The following is a 25,780-nucleotide window of genomic DNA, read 5'->3' on the forward strand; positions in this document are numbered from 1 at the left end:
TTTGCAGGCCCTGCCACAGCCGACAAGCATCGTAGCCGGTGTACTACGATTCGATCTTAGATCTTTATTGACGCTTTGCCTGTTTGATGGTTCGTCGGAGGGCATAGCGGGATTTAAAAGCTTCCTGGTTAGAGTTCCGCTCCTTGAAAGCGCCAGCTCTACCTTTAGGTCAGTGCGAATGTTGCCTGTAATCCATGGCTTCTGGTTGGGGTATGTATGTACAGTCACTGTGGGGACGATGTCCTCGATGCACTTATTGATAAAGCCAGTGACTGATATGGTGTACTCCTCAATACCATCGGAAGAATCCCGGAACATATTCCAGTCTGTGCTAGCAAAACAGTCCTGTAGTTTAGCATCTGCTTCATCTGACCACTTTTTTATAGAGCGAGTCACTGGTGCTTCCTGCTTCAATTTTTGCTTGTAAGCAGGAATGAGGAGGATAGAATTATTGTCAGATTTGCCAAATGGAGGGCGAGGGAGAGCTTTGTACGTGTCTATGTGTGTGGAATAAAAGTGGTCTAGAATTTTTTTCCCTCTGGTTGCACATTTAACATGCTGATAGAAATGAGGTAAAACTGATTTAAGTTTCCCTGCATTAAATCCCCGGGTGCTAGGAGCGCCGCCTCTGGATGAGCGTTTTCCTGTTTGGGTATGGAGGTATACAGCTCATTGAGTGCAGTTTCAGTGCCAGCATCGGTCTGTGGTGGTATGTAGACTGCTACGAAAAATACAGATGAAAACTCTCTAGGTAGATAATGTGGTCTACAGCTTATCATGAGATTATCTACCTCAGGCGAGCAAAACCTTGAGACTTCCTTAGATATCGTGCACCAGCTGTTGTTTACATAAATGCATAGGCCCCCGCCCCGTGTCTTACCAGCGGCTGCTGTTCTGTCCTGCCGATAGAGTGTATAACCCACCAGCTGTATGTTCTCAATGTCGTCGTTCAGCCACAACTCGGTGAAACATAAGATATTACAGTTTTTAATGTCCCGTTGGTAGGATATACGCGCTTTCAGTTCGTCCCATTTATTTTCCAGCGATTGAACGTTAGCTAACAGGACGGAGGGCTAGGGCAGGTTAGCCAATCGTCACCTGATCCTCACAAGTCACCCTGATCTTTTGCCTCGAAATCTCTGTTTCCTTCTTCAGCGAATCACAGGGATCTGGGTCTGGTCAGGTGTCTGTAGTATATCCCTCATTTCCGACTCATTGAAGAAAAACTCTTTGTCCAGTTTGAAGTCAGAAATCGCAGTTTTGATGTCCAGAAGCTCTTTTCGGTCATAAGAGACGGAAGCAGCAACATTATGTACAAAACAAGTTACGAACAATGCGAAAAAAAGCAAAAAAAAGCATGGTTGGTTAAGAGCCGATAAGACGGCAGCCCTCCCCTCCGGCGCCATCACTATTATTATGTGAGTTATGTGAGTGTGTGAGTTAAGTGAACTTCAAAAGGACACAAATTTTAGCTAATGTGTTAAAGTTTGTTTACTCAACAAGTTCTGCTCGAAGTGATCTGAATTTGCACAAGCTTGTTGAGTAAAATTACAAATTCATGTTTGCTCAGAACCACTCAAAATCAAAATCATAATCATAATCAAAATCATCATTATATTTCCCATTATGCTCTATTGCAGATTGATTTTGTGCAATTGTTTGTTTCAATACCTGTGTTTTTGTATATACATCTGTTGGATGGATGTTCCCAGTTTATATGCTTTAGGTACTCTAAATAATCAATCTTCCCTACCACAGCAGTCATTCTCAATCCAGGTTGTGGGTGATTAAAAGTTCCAATTGTTGGATGTCCTCAATCTGGCTAGATTCCAATAGGAATTACACATCACTTTGCAAGTCACGTTTAAGGATACAGGAATGACAGCCATTAAATACAACAACCATGTCTATGTCACTAACAAATACAGTTATGGGTGGTAACTACAATTCACTCAAAAGGCAAGGCACAGTGGTAAATATGCAAATATTTTAGAATAAATTCTCAACTTGAATTGTACTAGTTGAATTGTAGTATTCACTCAGCCAAAAGTTGAATGAACATATAATTACATTTGAGAATGTATGTTGGTTCAGCTACTGTGTATGTCCGAATGTTGAGTAAACTCACAATCCTATTGCAGCTGGTTGCCTTACAATTGTACATTGAATCAACATATTTTTTTTATACAGTGTACTGATGTTTAGACTTTGCAGTCAAATAAGACCAATGTCCATAAGAGGCCATTATTAACAGCATTTTCTCACTTAAATCCTATGTTTGACCTTGATCTTACAGCAGCTGACATGTGACCTTTATTTTCAACCCAGAAATATAAATACATTAGATGCTGTAAAACGCTTTGGTGCTGTATTCCATATGTATAGCTATGCATAAAGCGATCATTGCAATTACTGTATGTGCATGCAGACAGGTGAGACCTTGATCCTATCATGTGGCCTTACGCTCTTAGGTCCCACATGGATCAGAGCACGTCATAAGGATGAGATAGATTCCCTTCGACGCAGTTCATTATAAAAACTTCATTTAGCTTAGAGTATTTCATCAGATCACCAGGGATGGCACCTATACCTCTTGTAACACAGTTACATATTGCAGCCACACGCTGTATATTACCCTGCCGCTTCCAGCCAGTATTGTTGGCTTGATTTACAACGGGTGTAGACTGTTAATTACCAGGTGACATTGAAAAGCACAGAGGATTTATGATATTCAGCGACCCCCCTTGTGGCAGCTACAGGAGATGAGCATCACAATGGTGAACATCAATGTGTGAGAGGAAGAAAAAAGCATTTCCCTGTTTCTCACAGCAAGGCTTTAAAAGCCACAGGCCTAAACATATTAAGCCTTGTTCCAGGAAGCAAAAAGGCAAAGACCATTCCTCCCTCATAGACATAATAGCCCCACAGACCAATAATAATTGTTTGTCCCTCTTAACCATAGTTTTACCCTTGCAAACCATACTGAATAACCACAGATAATTTAGACCCAATAAATCACATATTTACTTTGATGTGATATTAATGCATTTTCTCATTTGGGGGCTGGCTAGTGGCTCCTCGTCACAATCCTGTCAATGGAATAATACAGGATGCAATCCAAGGACATATTCCCCTCGCTTGCTATTGGGGGTGTATTTCTACACCATGTTTCTGTGGTCATTGCAGCTGAAAGACATATGAACATGAAGTAGGCTGAAGTTTCTTTTTATCAGGAGTTGCCATAATGAAAATGTTACTTAATAATGTCGTCACTCGATTTGTAGTTTCTCTGTGACTCCTCCGGTATTCACAATGGCTGCCAGTTCCATTGGCATGGTGGGTCTGTATTTTCCTTCCCAAGATGGCAGGCTTTCACAATGATACTAATTTGTCGGAAGCTATTAAGCATGCTTTTAGCTTTATTGCCTCTCATTATAACACATAATAACAAGATGTCCAGACATGACTGCCTAATTGCTTTGGAGCATATTCATTATTCACTTATCCATTCAAATGAGTGCTTCTGTAGGGCACTATGAAATCCTCTTTGACAATACTTAAATGCTACAGTACGGGTGGATGATATAGAACCGAATCACATGATTCAGACATGCTATGACAGGATTAATAATGTAAAGTAAGGGAGCACAAGAGTTTAAAAAAAACTATGTGTCTATAAGAGGTATTAGCTGTCTCAGAAATAGCTGCTTAAGGGCAACAAAGGGTGAGATCTGCGTGGATGCAAAGTCATGTAGGTTGAAGAAGAGCACTGTTGTCAGTTATGATATGTTTATGTTTGCTGTTCACCAAAGCAATTGTTAAGAAAGCATAAAACCTCAGTCTAAGTATTTAAACACAAATACCATCATATCTGTTGTATCGGTCCTGTGCCATAACTCAAGGATTTGGTACTATAATGAAAGGCTTAATAATCAGATATCACATTGTTATTTGTTATTTATTTCTATTGGAAGTATTTGAAAGTATATTTGAAAATATAGACCTGGGTTCAAATGCATGGGCGTGTATTTGAGTATTTTCAAATAATGTATATACCAATACTTTCAGCATATTTCCAAATACATTCCAACATTCAAATACTTGTATTTTTCAATTAAAAAATATCAAAATACTTACTTCCAAATGTCTTTGAAAGTAATTAAAATACCCTAAATAGTTTTTGAACAGAGGTCTGTAATTCATGTACCACATTCAGTTAGTTACCTGACATTGCATGTTCCTGTAGATGGGGAAGGATGGCATCAGAGAAGAGGCTTCTCAGACAATGACAGATGGAGTGGTTGGCATTGAGTCCTGATTTAAAATCGGGTACCTTCTGTATTTTCTACCATACATCTGCTCACTGTTTACAGACCTCCAACAACAATGGACGTATTCCTCCATTCTTTCGAAATTCAATGAAATGTGTTTTCATGAAAGGAGCCAGGGCTGCAAAAGGAGAACAAGACGAGAGAGCAGTGAGAGTAAACAATGATGAGCCATGAAAGGGTCAGAGTTGGGATGCCTACACAGCGTAGATGACATTTAAGACTTTATCTGCAGTTTCTGCATGGGCAAAAAAGGGACAGGGACATGGAATATAAACCCTTTCATCTGAAGTTTGATCTTTCCCTGAATACAGTCATCTTACAAGTAGAAAGGCTGGCCAAAAGGTTTTCTTGATACCTGAGAAAGTCAGATACTGCAAATAAGGAAGTGGATTATACTTCCGAACATAAAGGAGAAGGGGACAGGGAAAAAAACTATTTTATTTTCTACCAAGCTGTTATAGGCTTTGATCAGAGGATGATCGCACTCTTTGAAGCACAAATACATTCTTACAAAACCATATCTATCAGTTACACAAGCAACTGCTAGTCCTAATTTTAGTTTTTATCAAAACCAACAAATGTCCAACGTGTCCCAGTAGTTCCCTTTGTAGATCGATACTTATTGTGCCACTGGAAATGCAAAGGCAGACTAAAAACTACAAAAGTACTCAGGCATACTAAGGGATGAGACAAATAAACCACCCCTGCACTATAGATGTAAAAATAAAGCAGTATAACTGCTATCTTTACATGGGGTTTGGGTTGTTTGGTGGATGTTGTAGTAAAAAGAGTATATGGCCCCACAATGTCATATAAAAATGAAAAATGTGTAACTGTCCCTATGTCCCTTTGATCTAATCTATGTCTATAAAGCATTACTACATAAAGGATAAGGCTCCCTGTGTTAAAGATAACAGAAAGATGAGATAATCACATTAATAAGACAGAGGTCACTTTCCAAGGACACTGATACGAAAGTAGACGCTGGTTGAATGTATGGGGAACTCACTGTCACAGTTAGATTAAAGACAAATACAGATCAGTATCAAGGGACATGTTGGAAAATTACCTTGCCAACTTTCAGAACAGTTGTAATTTGAATATAGCCATTTTATATGCAGGAACAATAAGCAATTCAAAACAAACACCATCTCCAACAATTAACCTACCGTCCTTTGGGACTCATAGCTGGCGGGAATATGTTGATTTTAATGATGAAAAACCTCTCTGTGGCCCTCTGTCATAGTCCCATTGTATAATTTGTGCATTTTATTAGTAAATTGTGCATTAAATTGATGGTCAAAGATTTTTGACTGCTTCTATGTAAGAATATTGTTCTGCACCCGTGTGCTAGTAGGACCTCGATGCTCGTTAAGTAACTCAGACTCTCCTTGTCATAAACTTTCATTTTAATCATAGGCTTCAATGATTTAGAAAATGTCCCCCCCTCCTTTTACCATAGCAATGGAGCAATGTATAATTTGTGCCTTAACGAAGGAGCTGAGAATTATCTACACTATGCCGGAATTAACTCCATTTCAACACCAATCGCTTTACCTGAAAATACCATGTACTCTAGAGAATGTCACTGTGCCTGCTAGATACCGCATCCAACAAAGGGACTTTACATATGAAGCAGATATGGTTAGATATGTACAGTACCTTCAGAAAGTATTCACACCCCTTGACTTTTTCCACATTTTGATGTGTTACAGCCTGAATTTAAAATGGATTACATTTAGATTTTGTCTCACATTTTTACCAATTAATTAAAAATGAAAAGGTCAAATGTCTTGAGTCAATAAGTATTCAACACCTTTGTTATGGTAAGCCTAAATAATTTCAGGAGTAAAAATGTGCTTAACAAGTCACATAATAAGTTGCATGGACTCACTGTGTGCAATAATAGTGTTTAACATGATTTTTGACTGACTACCTCATCTCTGTACCCCACAGATACAATTATCTGTAAGGTCCCTCAGTCGAGCAGTGAATTTCAAACACAGATTCAATCACAAAAACCAGGGTGGTTTTCCAATGTGTTGTTATGGGTGAAAATAAAGGCAAGCAGACATTGAATATCCCTTTGAGCATGGTTAATTACACTTTGGATGGTGTATCAATACACCCAGTCATTACAAAGATACAGGTATCCTTCCTAACTCAGTTGCCGGAGAGAAAGAAAACTGCTCATGGATTTCACCATCAGGCCAATGGTGACTTTAAAACAGTTCCAGAGTTTAATGGCGGTGATAGGAGAAAACTGAGGGTGGATTAATAACATTGCAGTTACTCCACAATACTAACTTAAATGACAGAAGCCTGTACAGAATACAAATATTTCAAAACATTGAGCCTTTTTTAAATATTTCTTAATTTTCTTAATTTTTTTTCCCCCACACCAGAAGGAAACATATACATACAAACAACAGTTTAGAGACGCACATAAACAACGACTACATCTCATCTGCCTAGACCGACAGGCTCACACTCCCCATCTCTTGTGCCTACATTATTGTTTACCACATTGGCCTTAAATTGTACCAATTTGTTATTCTTGGTCACCCATGCTATTTCAAAATTTAAAAAATAAATAATTTCATTTTTCCATTGTGTTAATGATGGCGGATTGATTGATTTCCAAGTTTTTAGTATACGTTTTTTCAAGATGAGAAGAGAATCGTCCAGCCCATTGGGTATCTCACTACACCCCCATATGCCATGTCTTCAAATATGCAGACAGACGGATTAAAAGTAACTTTACATTGTAATACCTCTGACCAGTGGCGATTTTAACATTCAAATCTTGGTGGGGCAAACTCCCCATAACATTTTTAGATGCATGCCAGCAGAGCCACTACACAACACTAAACAATACATTAATTGCACTATAACGGTGACAAACAGCGCCGACAAACTGTTAGGGCCTACATAAAGCTGTCCCAACATCAGAGTCCCAACAGCAAAACAGTTCATTCAGCCTCATTTACTGCCTTTAATAAAAACATAACTGATATGGCTGACTTGCTTAAACAAATGTGTTTTCTATTGACAATTAAGATGTACAAACTATGGCATAAGGGGACGACGAGCAAATACAAGGCAATCCGTAATTTCGATTAAGACATTGATGAGCGAGTTAGGATGGATGTAGTCAATATAACTATTTGTTCAGCACTTTTGAAAAGTACAGCGACAGAATTCAGAACATGGGCCGTTCTTACAGTATTCTCCCTGTACACCAAGTCAGAACCGTAGGATAAATAAAGGGGGCATTTAAGCGGACAATGAAAGCTTTTACAATATTCGATGATGACATTTCTCTAAAACAGACTATAGGCTAAATTTGCACCACCAGGTCAGAACAGTAGGCTAAGTTATGAGGTAAAAAGGGAGCAAATTATTAGGGTGAAACACATGGTCTAATAACAGCTTACTACACAACATACACTTAGTACTGTCTTAGCTACTGTATACATATCTCCCTGGCATATTCCATCATTTATGCAGCAGCATACAAGACATTGGACTCACCTTGTTGTGCTGTGCTCACCTGAACAGGAAGGTGGCGCAGCATACCTTCTTGTGGGCTCTAGAAAGAGGCCCAAAATCCCGACTTGGAATTCAGAGTTGGATTTTCTGTATATTCCCAGTTGGAGCTAGTTTTATCCAAGTTCCTAGTTGTCTTGAACTCACTGAAGCCTGAGATTTCCCAAATCCAAATGTGCAGTTGTTTTGAATACGGCAGAAGTCATGCTGGACTAACAGCATAGCTAATGTATTCAAACTCTTTTGGCCCATGGCGTTCCACTATTTTTCGTGATATGCAATTAGTTGGTACGATCTTGTCTCAGCATTGCAATTCCCCTACGGACTTGGCGAAGCTGCCCTATTTTTTTACACACTGCTTTCTTAACCTGGAAGCCAGCCGCACCAATGTGTCGGAGGAAACACTGTAGAACTGACGACCGAAGTCGACCGACTGGCCCGCCACAAGGAGTCATCAGAGCATGATGAGACAAGGACATCTCAGCCGGCCAAACCCTCCCCTAACCCGGACGACGTTGGGCCAATTGTACACCATCTCATGGGTCTCCCGGTCACGGCCGGCTGGGACACAGCCTGGGATCGAACCCGGGGCTGCAGTGGCGCCTTAGCACTCATTGTTGAATTTGCGATTTCCAACTTGTTTTGTAATGTTTATGTCAAATGGCCGATGAGCACCGATACGTTTTATCTATAATTTCTCTTCATATGACAAGGATTGAAAAAGATTTGCCAGTAGATTGCTGACTTGATGCATGATGATGACTGCTTGTCTAGCTTCCTAGCTAAGATTTTGAAAGTATGATGTTGACATGATCAGTCCAATCAAAGCTAAGGTAGATTTTACGAGATTTGACGTTGTTTTATCTGTAGCCAATGACTTTGAGCCTTCTTGGATGGGCACTTCTAATGTAACTCTATGGTACCACCCAAGGGGCTTGTATTTTCGAGTGACAGAACACTGAGCCAATCAGCAACTAGAGAACATTACCAACCCCTGCGCTACGTATTTTTCGCTAGCTGCCCCACCACAGAAACCACTTAGCAAGTCCTGTTAATACATTTTTTATTATTCTTTTTTATCTAAATATCTTTTTTTGGGGGGGGGGGGTCGAGGTGAGGAGGAGGATTATTTAAGATACTGTTTGAAGAGGTAGGGTTTCAGATGTTTTCGGAAGATGGGCAGGGACTCTGCTGTCCTAGCTTCAGGGGGAAGCTGGTTCCCCCATTGGGGTGCCAGGACAGAGAAGAGCTTGGACTGGACTGAGCGTGAGCTGCCCTACTGTAGGGGTGGGAGGGCCTAGAGGCCTGAGGTGGAAGAACGGAGTGCTCGGGTTGGGGTGTAGTGTTTGAGCATAGCCTGAAGGTAGAGAGGGGCAGTTCCTCTTGCTGTTCCATAGGTAAGCACCGTGGTCTTGTAGTGGATGCGAGCTTCGACTGGAAGCCAGTGGAGTGTGCAGAGGAGCGGGTTTACATGAGAGAACTTGGGAAGGTTGAAAACCAGGCGGGCTGCTGTGTTCTGGATAAATTGCAGGGGTTTGATGGCACAAGCGGGGAGCCCAGCCAACAGCGAGTTGCAGTAGTCCAGACGGGAGAGGACAAGTGCCTGAATTAGGACCTGTGCCGCTTCCTGTGTGAGATAGGGTCGTACTCTATGGATGTTGTAGAGCATGAAGCTGCAGGAGCAGGTCACTGCTTTGATGTTTGCAGAGAACGACAGGGTGTTGTCCAGGGTCACGGCAAGATTCTTTGCACTCTGGGAGGGCGACACTGTGGAGTTGGCAACCGTGATGGAGAGGTCTTTGAGCGGGCAGGCCTTCCCCGGGAGGAAGAGCAGTTCCATCCAGGTTGTGCTTGAGGTGGTGGGTTGGCATCCAAGTTGAGATATCTGCCAGGCACGCAGATATGCGTGTCACCACCTAGGTGTCAGAAGGGGGAAGGAGAAAAGTAGATGAGTATCATCCGCATAGCAATGATGGTAGAGACCATGTGAGGATATGACGGAGCCGAGTGACTTGGTGTATAGCGAGAAGAGTAGAGGGCCTAGAACCAAGCCCTGAGGGACACCAGTAGTGAAAGTACGTGGTGCAGACACAGATCCTCTCCACGTCACCTGGTAGGAGCAGCCTGCCAGGTAGGATGCGATCCAAGAGATGCCCAGCCCTGAGAGGGTGGACAGGAGGATCTGATGGTTCACGGTGTCAAAGGCAGTGGATAGATCTAGTAGGATGAGAACAGAGGAGAGAGAGTCAGCTTTGGCAGTGCGGAGAGCCTTTGTGTCACAGAGAAGAAAGGGAAAAGGAAACAACTGAACGTACAACTGAACGCCTTCAACTGAAATGTGTCTTCCGCATTTAACCCAACCCCTCTGAATAAGAGAGATGATTGACATTCACATCTTCGGTTTGTCAGCTTGGGGATTTGATCCAGCAACATTTCGGTTACTGGCCCAACACTCTAACCACTAGGCTACCTGCCGCCCCGAAGAGCTGTCTCAGATAAGTGACCCGTCGTGAAGCTTGACTGGTTAGGGTCAAGAAGATTGTTCTGAGAGAGATAATGACAAAGTTGATTAGAGAAAAAGAGAGAGTGAAGATTGCCACGGCGCATGACAATCTAGGAAGGGGCTGAGTGGTTAGGGTAGGAGGAAAGGGTTCCTCAATTAAAAGTTTCAAGCATATACCGTGACCGTTTGTGGTAGATGGTGGCAGATTGTGATAAATTGTGTAATTCTGTCATTGCACTACACTATCACAAGGGGGAGTTAGAACGCTGATCTATTGGTAGACTAAACTGTAGCACAAATTTACTATCTTTTCGTAAATTAATGGAGGTGTGAATGTTTCAGTCCGAGAGTCTCTCTTCTCTGGCACTAGAGTCCTGCATCAGGCAAAACATTTGTATGCTGGCTGGTGGTCCTGGAGTTGAGAGAGAACTTAGGTAAATACAATGGCGCAATTACACTTGACAGGTGGACTGACGATTTTCGAAAAATAGGCACGGTGGGCTTTTGGTTTCTCTTGCTCTAAAAAAAAGAAAGAAATAATTGTAATTAACAAACTGTCTTTATTTACCACAGTGTGAAAGAGTGATAGCCCCTCTATATAAAGTGAGTTTCTGAAACACGGAGTCCTTCTTTGCTGATGTGAAGAAGAAACTGAATGAAAGAGAATCCAGCGAGGATAGGGAGGGGAAAAAGGTTGCCCATATTTTCAAACCTGTGCTACTTCATTTATTTATGGCAATTTAAGCAATTTAATATCTTTGTTTAAGCTTGGCCTATTTAGTAGGCTATTTCGCAGCATTAAAGCAATATTTGTCAGCATAAAGCTGCGTGACTTACTCATTCATGGCTTTGAATCAAAAATAAAATAAATAAGTACCAACATGATTTCTGATAGTCTTTCATAAATAAATGTTTTGACTAAGTTAATCTGTTCATGTTGTGTGTTTTCAATTATTTGTGACATTGTGGTTACAATGAAGAATGTAAATAAATCAAATAAATCCTATTCATAATTAATCATCAAATGCGTGTTGTAAGATTTTATTTGATATTTTTAGACAATACAAAATATACACATACAAACGACAACTACATCACACCTGCCCAGACCCACCTGCTCACACCCGCATCTCCAGCGCACGCATCACTATCCAACAAATTGCCTCAAACTGCACCATTTTGTTTCTCTCCGTCGCCCACACAAACTTTCAACATTTGGATAACAACTCATTTAAAGGCTGACCTTGGTTGATTTTCAGTTTTTAAGTATACGTTTTTCAAGATGATTGATAACAAAAAGACCAGCCCATAGGTATCTCACTGTCACGCTCTGACCTTGGAGAGCTGTGTTTTCTCTGTTTAGTTAGGTCAGGGTGTGATAGGTGGGTGGGCATTCTATGTTTTGTTTTCTATGTTTTGGCCGGGTATGGTTTCCAATCAGAGGCAGCTGTCTATCATTGTCTCTGATTGGAAGCCATACTTAGGCACCCTGTTTTTCCCTTTGTTTTCGTGGGATCTTGTTTTTGTGCAGCTCTGTGTGAGCAGCCCCAGAATGTCACGTTTGTTTCAGTTTCACCTGTTTATTGTTTTTGTTCAAGTTCACAAATAAAATATGTGGAACTACCGGCATGCTGCGCCTTAGCTAATTTATGACGGGGAATACGAAGACAGCACTCGTGACACTCACTGCAACCTTATATATCAATCTGTAAGTCGCTCTGGATAAGAGCGTCTGCTAAATGACTTAAATGTAAATGTAAATATGCCATTTCTTGAAATATGCAGACAGATGGATTAAAAGTTCATTTCCATTGTAATACTTCTGACAGCAACATTTCTAACTCAACCCATAACTTTTGGACTTTATAACATTCCCAGAAGGCATGGATTATTCATGAAAAAATGAATCTGGTCATCTAATTTAATTTACTGCGGCCCTGAGACCTGTGGGTCTATTGAAGATAGAAGCCGCCTCTTAATGAGTTCCGAGAGCCGATCCGTTACCCTACAAAATAATATCAATTTATTTAGCCTAATTGTTTTTATGACTACAGACAGTAGACTATTATTACTATTTTCTTGCGTTAATTAATTTGTGTGCATGTCTATACAACATTTGGCAAAAAAGAAACCATGCCATAAATTAAGAACAGATTATTTTTTGCACAATCCAAAGCGGCACATTGACAACTCAAATCGCTTTAAAGAGCCTTCTAATATTAGACAACAAATAAATATACTAAAACAACTCCGGGACCACCCGCAAGCTGATTTTTTTTTCCTGATGCAGGACTGTAGTGCGATAGGAGAGAGCCTGACTGAAACATTCACACCTCCATTAATTTACAAAAGGATAGTCTAATAGCTTGGCTAGATGTGAAAAATCCCCAATTTGTTCCACAGTTTAGACTACCAATAGATGATGCGATCAGTCAGAGTTGAGTCCTATTGTAAAGTGTAGCCTAATGGCCAAAAAAGGGCAAACTTACAATGTATTCAATGCTTAAGTACTCTAGACTGCATGCTAAAGACAATCAGAAAGAATGTGTCTTTAACCCTGCATTATAATATAACTTATTTTGAACGAAAGCCAAGAATGAGTGAGTCACTCAGCCATATGCTGTTCCTGTTTCCGTAGCCTATTTGAGTGTTTGTTTAATATCCTACTGATTCTGTGATCACCAAGCCTCATGCTACCGCAAAATGTCGGATAAAGCAATTTCACAAATCCGTCTGTTTTTAAACTTTCATATGCTGTATTAAAGGCTTTACAATTTTGTTTTCATTAGAACATACTCTCTGGTATTACTTATACTTTATTTGGTATTGTTTACACTGTTCCAAACTGGCAGATAAATTATATTGTAACCTAAGAGCACCTGTTTGTCATGCAACAGTATCTCTTGACAATGATTTTACATGAAGCCTAATTCACATGACATTCCAAAAATATTTATATCCACTAGGCTAATAAATAATCACATTTTTCCTTTGGATTACTTAATTAACCTATATCATGTTATTTCAAGTTATCCTTTTGGAGCACATGCAAAAGCAATTTGGAGTTGTTGAACGGGAGTGACAAAATGTACTACAATTTAATTTGAATTAACTGAATGATGAAGATGAAGAAGATAGTGATTGAATTTAGAACAATAGTGTAAGAATTACTCTTCCTCTGTCCCGCGTGCACACAAAAAAAACGTTGTTTCTACTTTGTCAGAAGAAGCTGTAACTGGACCGTAGCTTATTACTTACTAAAACTGTTGTTACACTGTAAGGTTTTTATTCTAAGAGAAATGAAAATGGTCTGTTATATTCCATTATACTCTTAAAATACACTGCTCAAAAAAATAAAGGGAACACTAAAATAACACATCCTAGATCTGAATGAATGAAATCTTATTAAATACTTTTTTCTTTACATAGGTGAATGTGCTGACAACAAAATCACACAAAAATAATCAATGGAAATCCAATTTATCAACCCATGGAGGTCTGGATTTGGAGTCACACTCAAAATTAAAGTGGAAAACCACACTACAGGCTGATCCAACTTTGATGTAATGTCCTTAAAACAAGTCAAAATGAGGCTCAGTAGTGTGTGTGGCCTCCACGTGCCTGTATGACCTCCCTACAACGCCTGGGCATGCTCCTGATGAGGTGGCAGATGGTCTCCTGAAGGATCTCCTCACAGACCTGGACTAAAGCATCCGCCAACTCCTGGACAGTCTGTGGTGCAACGTGGCGTTGGTGGATGGAGCGAGACATGATGTCCCAGACGTGCTCAATTGGATTCAGGTCTGGGGAACGGGCGGGCCAGTCCATAGCATCAATGCTGTCCTCTTGCAGGAACTGCTGACACACTCCAGCCACATGAGGTCTAGCATTGTCTTGCATTAGGAGGAACCCAGGGCCAACCGCACCAGCATATGGTCTCAGAAGGGGTCTGAGGATCTCATCTCGGTACCTAATGGCAGTCAGGCTACCTCTGGCGAGCACATGGAGGGCTGTGCGGCCCCCCAAAGAAATGCCACCCCACACCATGACTGACCCACCGCCAAACCGGTCATGCTGGAGGATGTTGCAGGCAGCAGAACGTTCTCCACGGCGTCTCCAGACTCTGTCACGTCTGTCACATGTGCTCAGTGTGAACCTGCTTTCATCTGTGAAGAGCACAGGGCGCCAGTGGCGAATTTGCCAATCTTGGTGTTCTCTGGAAAATGCCAAACGTCCTGCACGGTGTTGGACTGTAAGCACAACCCCCACCTGTGGACGTCGGGCCCTCATACCACCCTCATGGAGTCTGTTTCTGACCGTTTGAGCAGACACATTCACATTTGTGGCCTGCTGGAGGTCATTTTGCAGGGCTCTGGCAGTGCTCCTCCTGCTCCTCCTTGCACAAAGGCGGAGGTAGCGGTCCTGCTGCTGGGTTGTTGCCCTCCTACGGCCTCCTCCACGTCTCCTGATGTACTGGCCTGTCTCCTGGTAGCGCCTCCATGCTCTGGACACTACGCTGACAGACACAGCAAACCTTCTTGCCACAGCTCGCATTGATGTGCCATCCTGGATGAGCTGCACTACCTGAGCCACTTGTGTGGGTTGTAGACTCCGTCTCATGCTACCACTAGAGAGAAAGCACCGCCAGCATTCAAAAGTGACCAAAACATCAGCCAGGAAGCATAGGAACTGAGAAGTGGTCTGTGGTCACCACCTGCAGAACCACTCCTTTATTGGGGGTGTCTTGCTAATTGCCTATAATTTCCACCTGTTGTCTATTCCATTTGCACAACAGCATGTGAAATGTATTGTCAATCAGTGTTGCTTCCTAAGTGGACAGTTTGATTTCACAGAAGTGTGATTGACTTGGAGTTACATTGTGTTGTTTAAGTGTTCCCTTTATTTTTTTGAGCAGTGTATATGTATTGACTGAATATATGCAAGTGATGTCTGCTAAATTAACAAGTTGATGGCATAGCCATAAAGCCTCCGCTACAAAGCACAGACCCCCCCCCCCCCCCCAAAAAAAAAGATTTCTCATATTTTCAAGACCTGAGCTATTAAATGTAGGTGTTTTATTTACTACATTTACTTGTGGAATGTTCTTTTTTATTTATTTAACTAGGCAAGTCAGTTAAGAACAAATTCTGATTTTCAATGACAGCCTAGGAACAGTGGGTTAAGAGCCTTGTTCAGGGTCAGAACAACAGATTTTATCCTTGTCAACTCAGGGATTTGATCTTGCAACCTATCAGTTACTAGTCCAACACTCTAACCACTAGTCTACCTGCTGCCCTGCCATTGCCGAAAAGATAACAATAGAAAGAATAATCTGGTGGCATTGGTAGAGTCAGGCGGAGAATGGAGTGAAAGTGCACTGTACTGGAAGTACGCAACAACGCTGTGGGCCATGGGTAAATGGTTTAGCAGCCTTTCCAATAAATTGGAATACAAAAGAAGCCATCCACCCTTGATGGGCTATCAGCAGGACAATAGACTCTTGCCGAGTTTAGGGACTTTAAATGTATTAATGGATGTTTGCGAGGCATGTCACTTCACCCATCTCTTTGCATAGCCCACCACATGCACTGTTTTCTAACCACATCTTGATGGATCCATAATGAATAGCTATGGGAATAAATATCACTGAATGACAGAAATATTGGAATTAAGTAGGCTAATGCAATTGAAAGCAACAAATTGTTGCTTACTGAAACACCAAAAGTCATCCAATTGTTATAATAGGATTTGAAGGAATAACCTACCTGCATGTGGTCAACTATTTCAGCACTGTTTCGTGCTGCTTTGAGACACGCATGGGGAATGGTCTTGATGAATCAATTATATTTTTATTTTCACTGAATCTCCTTTTGGGTATTGGTTAGCCTAAAATGAGGATGTGTAAATGTTAAGATTATTTTGCTCTTCACACTTAGTAGCCTAGACCTACAGTACTCCCGACCGGTCACGTTGTACAGCGCCATAATTTCCAGGAAACCCTGAGGCCTACATAGGCTACTGTAAAATGCATTTTTGTTTTTCTTGAAATAACATTACAGGCTTGAACAAATCTTGTGTTGCAATTCTGACAAACAATAATACCTTTCAGAGTTTTGTCAGTTTCATCTCACCAACAAAAGTTACACCAAGCAGCCTGTGAGGAGTGCTACATGAACAAGCATAACACAGAATAAAAAACCCAGAAGTTCGGAGAACAGGAAAGAAGTATCCTGCACATTTTAAAGTTATAAGTCTCCATTCGCTGTTACTCCTCAGCTGAGTTTACGTCACATTTAGGTAGCTAATGTAATGGATTTGTTTGCCAGCGCAAGTCTAGATAACATGAGCTGTATTATGCCTACAACAGGGAAGTTTCAGTCCGCTAGGTGTATCTCTACAGCATGGGCATATCTCTGGGTGACGTGGACATCCCCATGCATGCACCTTATCAAAATATGACAAATTCAATATTGCACCATCCCATTCTCTGGACTATGTCTGCAATCATAACCAGTAGTATCTACCAGGAATAATGAATCATAGAATTATAATAGATGTTTGGTGAATATATGAATTATATATAACCACTGGAGTATTTTCAAATGTATTTAATCACTGAAAATCTTTCCAAAGCATATTCTGTAGGAGGGGTTAATATGAATGTACAATAATTTGACATGATATATATGAACATATGGACTTTGAAATGAACAAGGGAGAAGTTAAACATAGGCTAAGTCTGGCATAAACTTATTCCCACGCTTTACAATAACTCTGTTGCAGTGGTCTTAGATAGTCTCTGTATAGGCTATTCCCTCCATCACAACACTGCTGCCCAGTTGAAGAGCTTGTGATCTCCATGCAGCACCACAGCACCATGCGCCTTTGGAAAAGCACCCCTCAGCCTCAGAAGATACCCTTCTGGTAGCATGCAGCCATAGTCATACCCTAATGTACTAGCCAAATAAATTGCAGAGCATGCATGATGTGTGCAACTCATCATTCCAACATATTTGAACATCTATTCTGTCATTTGTCTGAGTTGTAATAGGAACTCAATTGAGAATGGAACAGTCTTATCCATTTGTTTATAGAAATTCATGTGTGTATTCCAAATTATCTACTTTCTCCAATGTTCTTTAGCCTATCTCTTTAATAATTCAATGTTTAATTTGGGGCTTTCCAAATAAAAAAATAGACCTTCAAATTGTAGGCATTAAAATTTAGGCTAACATTTTGGGTACTGGTGTCTTGCGGAAAAATTGTATAACTCTGTTTGTGTTTTATAACTGTTTGATTATAGGACTCCCCTTAAAAAGATACCCTAGCTCACAGGCCTCTAAATATAGCCTCTAAATCCATTTTAAACAAGTTGAAGAAGCACACGCAGTGGCTGATAGGGAAAACAGATCTGGCAATAAGAATAGGCTATAGATAGTTATAGCCATGACTTAATCAATATTTTGTTTTGTCACATTTATTGATATGGGTAAAGCCTCTGTGTGATGGGGTTGTGCAATGCAAATGACAATAACAAGTCTACATACAGAGTGGAATTCACTAAAACAACAGTCAAAATGCCTAATATAAGACCTACAGTCCGTGCTCCCAAATACTGGAAAAAGTGTGATTCATTAGGTTACATGATCACCACAGTAGCCCCACACGGCTATAAAAATAAATTATGCTATTATATGGTCATTAAATAACACAACAGCATGGCATATTTAGATAGCGGAATAGGCCTAGCCTAAATCATATTTACTTTCTATTTTGCAGCTCAGGCGGTTATACTTGGCTCTTCTGTGTCTTTATATTATCATTCTCACACAAGTCATTTGCTGAAGGCCCAAGCATATACTATGCCATCTACTGGTATAAACTCGTTATCGAATGCCGTTCTAAAACAAGCTCTAGACTTCTATTTTGGAAATGAAACCAGAAGCTCTAGCCTAGACTCTAATGTCTGGGCTAGAGTTGGGTGATTGACGAGCTAACTTCGACTAGCTACGCTCGGTTCATGTCCATTGAGCACTACAACAATTTTCATATTTCCACTCAGCGCTACAACAAGCACTGCAGCAGTAATGAATGAGTAGGAAAATGTATCTATAGGCTTGTGTTGTTGTTATTATCAGCGGCTTGGGTATTTTTTGATATTGAGGAATATTTCACTTTCTCTGTTCATAGGAGTAACAACATTAATTTGTGCATGAGGCAGAAATAATGAGATGAGACTCAAGTTTTGCCATCAGCTGGAAGACGGTCTCCCCTTTGGTCAGTGTCAGTGGAGGAAAGGGAGAGCGGAGTGATGTTGAGAGACGGACCCTCAGTCTGCTGCTCTCTCCCTCCGCTTACACTGACCATCAGATGCAGGCACCATCAGCCCAGTAAAATACAAATAAAAAGCGAATTATTTAAATGTATGGTCACTCAACTGTGCTTCACAAGAAAAAAAACCCAGATCTATTAACGGTGTGATCATATAGCCTACCTCAAATGTTTAAATATATATTTTTGAAATGGCTGAAAAACAATGTATTGGCAGGGCAATTCAAGCAAAGCCAATATGCGCTGATAATATATTGGGCCTATAGCTTAAAGCACAAACCTCATTGCTACAGTACTGGTTTTAATTGGTTAATGTTGCATAGGCTAACGTTTTTTAAGCGGTAGATCTCGGCTTGCTTTTTGATTCAAAGTGATCGTGACTCAGAAAAGGTTCGTGACCACTGTTCTAGAGTTTTCCCTGTTGACACTATCAACGTTTCCCTTTACTGTGGCAATTGTGATCGAATCAGCGCAATATTAGCCACTTTCAATGCAACATACCGAAACAAAACAAACTACTGTATACAAGAGATTTTGATGTGGGCAGAATGCATCGGAGTAGGATTCTACTGCATTTACACACACTACTCAGCCTGTGAAACGAATGTGAAATGTCAGAATAATAGTAGAGAGAATGATTTATTTCAGCTTTTGTTTCTTTCATCACATTCCCAGTGGGTCAGAAGTTTACATACACTCAATTAGTATTTGGTAGCATTGCCTTTAAATTGTTTAACTTGGGTCAAACGTTTCGGGTAGCCTTCCACAAGCTTCCCACAATAAGTTGGATGAATTTTGGCCTATTCCTCCTGACAGAGCTGGTGTAACTGAGTCAGGTTTGTAGGCCTACTTACTCCCACACGTTTTTTCAGTTCTGCCCACAAATGATCTATGGGATTGAGGTCAGGGCTTTGTGATAGCCACTCCAATACCTTGACTTTGTTGTCCTCAAGCCATTTTGCCACAACTTTGGAAGTATGCTTGGGGTCATTGTCCATTTGGAAGACCCATTTGCGACCAAGCATTAACTTCCTGACTGATGTCTTGAGATGTTGCTTCAATATATCCACATAATTGTCCTCCCTCATGATGCCATCCATTTTGTGAAGTGCACCTGTCCCACCTGCAGCAAAGCACCCCCACAACATGATGCTGCCACCCCCGTGCTTCACGTTTGGGATTGTGTTCTACGGCTTGCAGCCTCCCCCTTTTTCCTCCAAACATAACGATGGTCATTATGGCCAAACAGTTCTATTTTGTTTCATCAGACCAGAGGACATTTCACGAAAAAGTATGATCTTTGTCCCCATATGCAGTTGCAAACTGTAGTCTGGCTTTTTTATGGCGGTCTTGGAGCAGAGGCTTCTTTCTTGCTGAGCGGCCTTTCAGGTTATGTCGATATAGGACTCGTTTTACTGTGGATATAGATACTTTTGTACCCGTTTCCTCCAGCATCTTCACAAGGTCCTTTGCTGTTGTTCTGGGATTGATTTGCACTTTTTGCACCAAAGTACGTTCATCTCTAGGAGACAGAATGCGTCTCCTTCCTGAGCGGTATGATGGCTGCGAGGTCCCATGGTGTTTATACTTGCATACTATTGTTTGTACAGATGAACGTGGCACTTTCAGGCGTTTGGAAATTGCTCCCATGGATGAACCAGACTTGTGGAGGTCTACAATTATTGGCTGATTTCTTTTGATTTTCCCATGATGTCAAGCAAAGAGGCACTGAGTTTGAAGGTAGGCCTTGAAATACATACACAGATACACCTCCAATTGACTCAAATTATGTCAATTAGCCTATCAGAAGCTTCTAAAGACATCATTTTCTGGAATTTTCCAAGCTGTTTAAAGGCACAGTCAACTTAGTGTATGTAAACTTCTGACATACTTGAATTGTGATACAGTGAATTATAAGTGAAATAATCTGTCTGTAAACAATTGTTGGAAAAATGACTTGAGTCATGCACAAAGTAGATGTCCTAACCGACTTGCCAAAACTATAGTTAGTTAACAAGAAATTTGTGGAGTGGTTGAAAAATGAGTTTTAATGACTCCAACCTAAGTGTATGTAAACTTCCGACTTCAACTGTAAGTAGCCAATAGGCAGAGAGTAGCATAATTTGTCTGATTCTCTGTTATAATGGTATGGGAACAAGTGGATAAACAGGTTAATGTCAAGCCCTACATGTTTTTTCCAAAGTCTCTTGGAATGTAGGCCTACATTGAACACCAGACATTGGCTGCTACTGTAGACTGAATGATAGAACAGCTAGTTCCATGTTCAAATGTTATGAGATGGGTCTCCCGAGTGGCGCAGCGGTCTAAGGCACTGCATTGCAGTGCTAGACGTGTTACTACAGACCTGGGTTTATTCCCATAGGACTGCACATAACTGGCCCAGTGTCGTCCGGGTTAGGCAGGGGGGCTTTATTTCACTCAACGCGCTTTAGCAACTCCTTGTGGTGGGCTGGGTGCCTGCAGGCTGACCCCAGTCGCCAGTTGAACGGTGTTTCCTCTGACACATTGGTGCGGCTGGCTTCTGGGTCAAACTGGCGTGTGTTAAGGAGCACGGTTAGGTGGGTCATGATTTGGAGGACGCATGACTGCACCTTCGCCTTTCCCAAGCTGGTTGGGGAGTTGCAGTGATGAAACAAGATCGAAAAAAGGGGGTAAAATACTCAAAATAATAATAATAAAAAAATACTACAACACAGTTATGGGAATCACAAATAAAACATCACAAATCACCCAGAAAAACTGTTGCATTCCTTCACAAAAAAGTCCATAATCAATACCTTAAACTGCCTGAACAGCACCAGAACATCAAGATGAAATGCATGTTGAATTTTGTTGCAGCAATACGGTGCATTAAAACTAAAAGCAGATTTACCTTACTCAGTGGAACCTCGAATTAACCAATCCTGTAAATGGATTAGGCAACTCAGGTGTCTATACTTCAACAGCAAAGTTACAGTAGACGGAAGTTTATGACGTAGGGCCTTGTAAACAAAAAGGGAGTAATGTAGAGATCTACGGGTCTTTAGCGAAGTCCAGTCTTTAGATACAGGATGCAGTGATGAGTGTCAAAACTGACACCTGTAACTAAACGAAGGGCACAATGGTAGATGGCATCCAAAGATGTAAGAGTAGTAGCAGCTGCACCTTGATAAATAATATAGTAATAATCAAGAACAGATAAAAAGTTTGACTGAATAATCTACTTCCTACTGCTTAGAGAAAGGCACAATCTATTTCTGTAGAAAATGCCAACTTAAAGTGCTCATCTACATGTTTTTTTTAAAGTAAAATCCATATAAATCCAAATGCCTATTTATATGCGGGAACACGGTCGATTGGAGAACCATCTAATGAGTGAACATATAATTAATCTCAAACATTCTTACAAGAGAATGTATTTTGTTTTGCCCCTATTTAGCACAAGTTTTAATCACCAAGGGAATCCTGCAAGCTATAAAATCTAACTGTAGTTTTGAGACAACAGTCAGGGCAATAGCATACATAATAGTATCATCCACATGTAGATGATCCGCATTTTTAACAGGCTAACCAATGGTGTTTATATACAGTTGAAGTTGGAAGTTTACATACACTTAGGTTGGAGTCATTAAAACTCATTTTTCAACCACTCCACAAATTTCTTGTTAACAAACTATAATTTTGGCAAATTGGTTAGGACATCTACTTTGTGCATGACACAAGTCATTTTTCCAACAACTGTTTACAGACAGATTATTTCACTTATAATTCACTGTATCACAATTCCAGTATGTCAGAAGTTTACATACACTAAGTTGACTGTGCCTTTAAACAGCTTGGAAAATTCCAGAAAATGATGTCATGGCTTTAGAAGGTTCAGTAGACATAATTTGAGTCATTTGGAGTCAATTGGAGGTGTACCTGTGGATGTATTTCAAGGTCTACCTTCAAACTCAGTGCCTATTTGCTTGACATCATGGGAAAACCAAAAGATGGCAGCATCATGTTGTGGGGGTGCTTTGCTGCAGGAGGGACTGTGGACTTCACAAAATAGATGGCATCATGAGCGAGGAAAATTATGTGGATATATTGAAGCAACATCTCAAGACATCAATCAGGAAGTTAAAGCTTGGTCGCAAATGGGTCTTCCAAATGGACAATGACCCCAAGCATACTTCCAAAGTTGTGGCGAAATGGCTTAAGGACAACAAAGTCAAGGTATTGGAGTGGACATCACAAAGCCCTGACCTCAATCCTATAGAAAATGTGTGGGCAGAACTGAAAAAGCATGTGCGAGCAAGGAGGCCTACAAACTCTGTCAGGAGGAGTGGGCCAAAATGTACCCAACTTATTGTGGGAAGCTTGTGGAAGGCTACCTGAAACGTTTGACCCGAGTTAAACAATTTAAAGGCAATGCTACCAAATACTAATTGAGTGTATGTAAACTTCTGACCCACTGGGAATGTGATGAAAGAAATAAAAGCTGAAATAAATCATTCTCTTTCCTATTATTCTGACATTTCACATTCTTAAAATAAAGTGGTGATCCTAACTGACCTAAGACAGGGAATCTTTACAAGGATTAAATGTCAGGAATTGTGAAAAACTGAGTTTAAATGTATTTGCCGTACGTAAAGGTGTACGTAAACTTCAAACTTCAACTGTAAATAGTGAAGAGAATACAATACGTCCCAAAATCAACCCCTTTATGTACTTCAAGAAATTCAGACTTAACCCCATGAATCACGATGGCCTAAATTCTGTCACTAAGATAATCATGAACAGGGGTCAGAATTTAGGCACATCGAGGACAACTTATTTTAAAAAAATAGCATGATTAATAGTATCAAAGGCTTTTGACAGGTCCACAAACAAAGCAACACATTTCACTTTAGTGTCTAAAGCGTTGATAAGAGCATTAACAACTAAAATGGATGCTTTAATAGTGCTATGCCCAGGCCTAAACCCTGATTGGTTTACAATCAAAATTCATTTATCAGATAAAAAAGAGCAAGGTTATACATTTACCTAAGATTCAAGAATCTTATCTAGATAAGAAAGCCTTTAAATTGGGCGATAAATGTTAAGATCACTACTATCCACACCCTTATTGAGTGGCAGCACAAAAGCTGATTCCCATACTTTTGGAATATTTCCAGATAACAATGTTAAATAAAAATGGGGGTTATTGAGCCAACAATGATGGGCGCTGCATACAGACCGGGATCCAATTGGATGGCCCCTGTGGATTTCTTGTTGTCTATTGCTAGCAAAGCATCCAGGACTTATTTTTCAGTAAATAGCCTAAAAGAAAAACTTTGACTATGTGAGGCGGTTTGTTTTGGAAACATGCATGCTTACAGTAGCCTACTTTGCCCTTGAGCGAAGCATTGTGTGATCCCCTCAGTACTAGCATGACTGTCCCATACTGACCAGCGCAAGATGTGGGCAGTTGTAATTTGAACTATGAGATATAGGCCTATCATTTGGCCCATGTTTCTATTTTCTAGATGAGTGAGCTAAAGGCTGTCTAAGCACCCTCTGATTGATCTCACAGTGTCCAGTCTGATCCATTGAAATGAATTACTTTCTGTAATGTAGTACACCGCCCTTAGATAGCTGTATCTCTTTAACTAAAGAGATCTTTGTGTATTCCACGTGTAATGCTAGTGTTATGAGATGAACATTATCAATGTACTATTTGATTTGACATCAGTCTTTCATTTTGGCATGGAGACATGGGCTGTAGTTAAAATGCCATCTAGTGCTTTCAGTGTGACCCAGTACTGTGTTTGTAGAATGATAGATAGGCTGATCCATTCCTCTGTGAGATAAATGAACAAGCTGCTATGCATTGGGATTAGTAGTCCTTCCACAGACTCCCAGATCAAAGCCTGCGTAAGCTCACTCTCTTGGCTGGAACTGCAACAAAAGTGTTGAAAGCTGTCTGAGAAAGAGAGATGCAGCAAAATATTACATGTCTCCCTTGGCTTAAATAAGTATGTAAAGATTTCAGTCTCAGTGGCTGGCTGCTGGTTTCTCTTTAAGCTACCCAGCCACTATGTGTCGGATGCAATTGTGATATGTCCTCTGACACAAGGACAAATAAAATGTCATCTAAAAGTACTTCTTTGTCTGTGTGTTCCATAGAAAGGCCTTGGCATTTATAACCACAGACTAAGCCTACTCCCTACTGGGCAATGACGTCAGATCAACATCCAATTTTGATTGGATTGTCAACAAACATGGATTTGGTTTTGAATTGACCAAACCCTTGAAACCCTGTTGTTGATTTTTGTTTGAAGATGTGGTTCAGTTGAGAATAAAACTTTGTAAATTGATGACATTGTAAATTGATGTTAATTGTTAAAAAAAAAAAAAATGACTTTTATACATTGATATGGTATGGTGAAAGTTTAAACAACGTTTCACATTTATTTTTGATTGATGGGTTGATAGCTACAGTACTTGAATGAGCCTTCGGTCAACCTTCCTAGCCAGACCAACGAAATCCTGCTTATTTTCCTGTTTCCATTAGTCTATTTTTGTGTTGAAGCACTAACTGTGAGTGTCTAGTATTGTAAAGGAGCTGCACAAAATTAGATTTCCCATCAAAACAGTGTTAAAAATGCACTCACCGAGAGATTATTTCTCATGTTCCCTGGGGACGGTCGTATGAAAGCTATAATTTATTTTTCTCACTCTGATCTTCTAGATGTTGCCTCTTACCCTGCAAGATGATAATAAGACAAGATTAAAAATGTAAAAAAAATGAAAACAAAAGATTATCATTACATGGGACCCTCACAATGTGAAAGCTTTGAACAGCGTTTTATGTTAAGAAAGGTTTAGTTTTCATTTATATTTCACAGATGTTTTAATAGGTTGCACCATATCCTTACAAAAGTCACAATCCTCACAGAGAGGAAATCCTTGAATGATTCTGAAACCTACTGTGTCATCTGTACACCACTGTGCAGCTCATTAGGCTGCACTAGATTAATCAGAATAGACACTGACTGCAAGTTCAGCCTGCTACATGACATCATCTCACCCCTCTGCCAAA

The sequence above is a fragment of the Salmo salar genome, chromosome 04 (assembly GCF_965601325.2).
Source record: "Salmo salar chromosome 04, fSalSal1, whole genome shotgun sequence".
Taxonomy (NCBI): domain Eukaryota; kingdom Metazoa; phylum Chordata; class Actinopteri; order Salmoniformes; family Salmonidae; genus Salmo; species Salmo salar.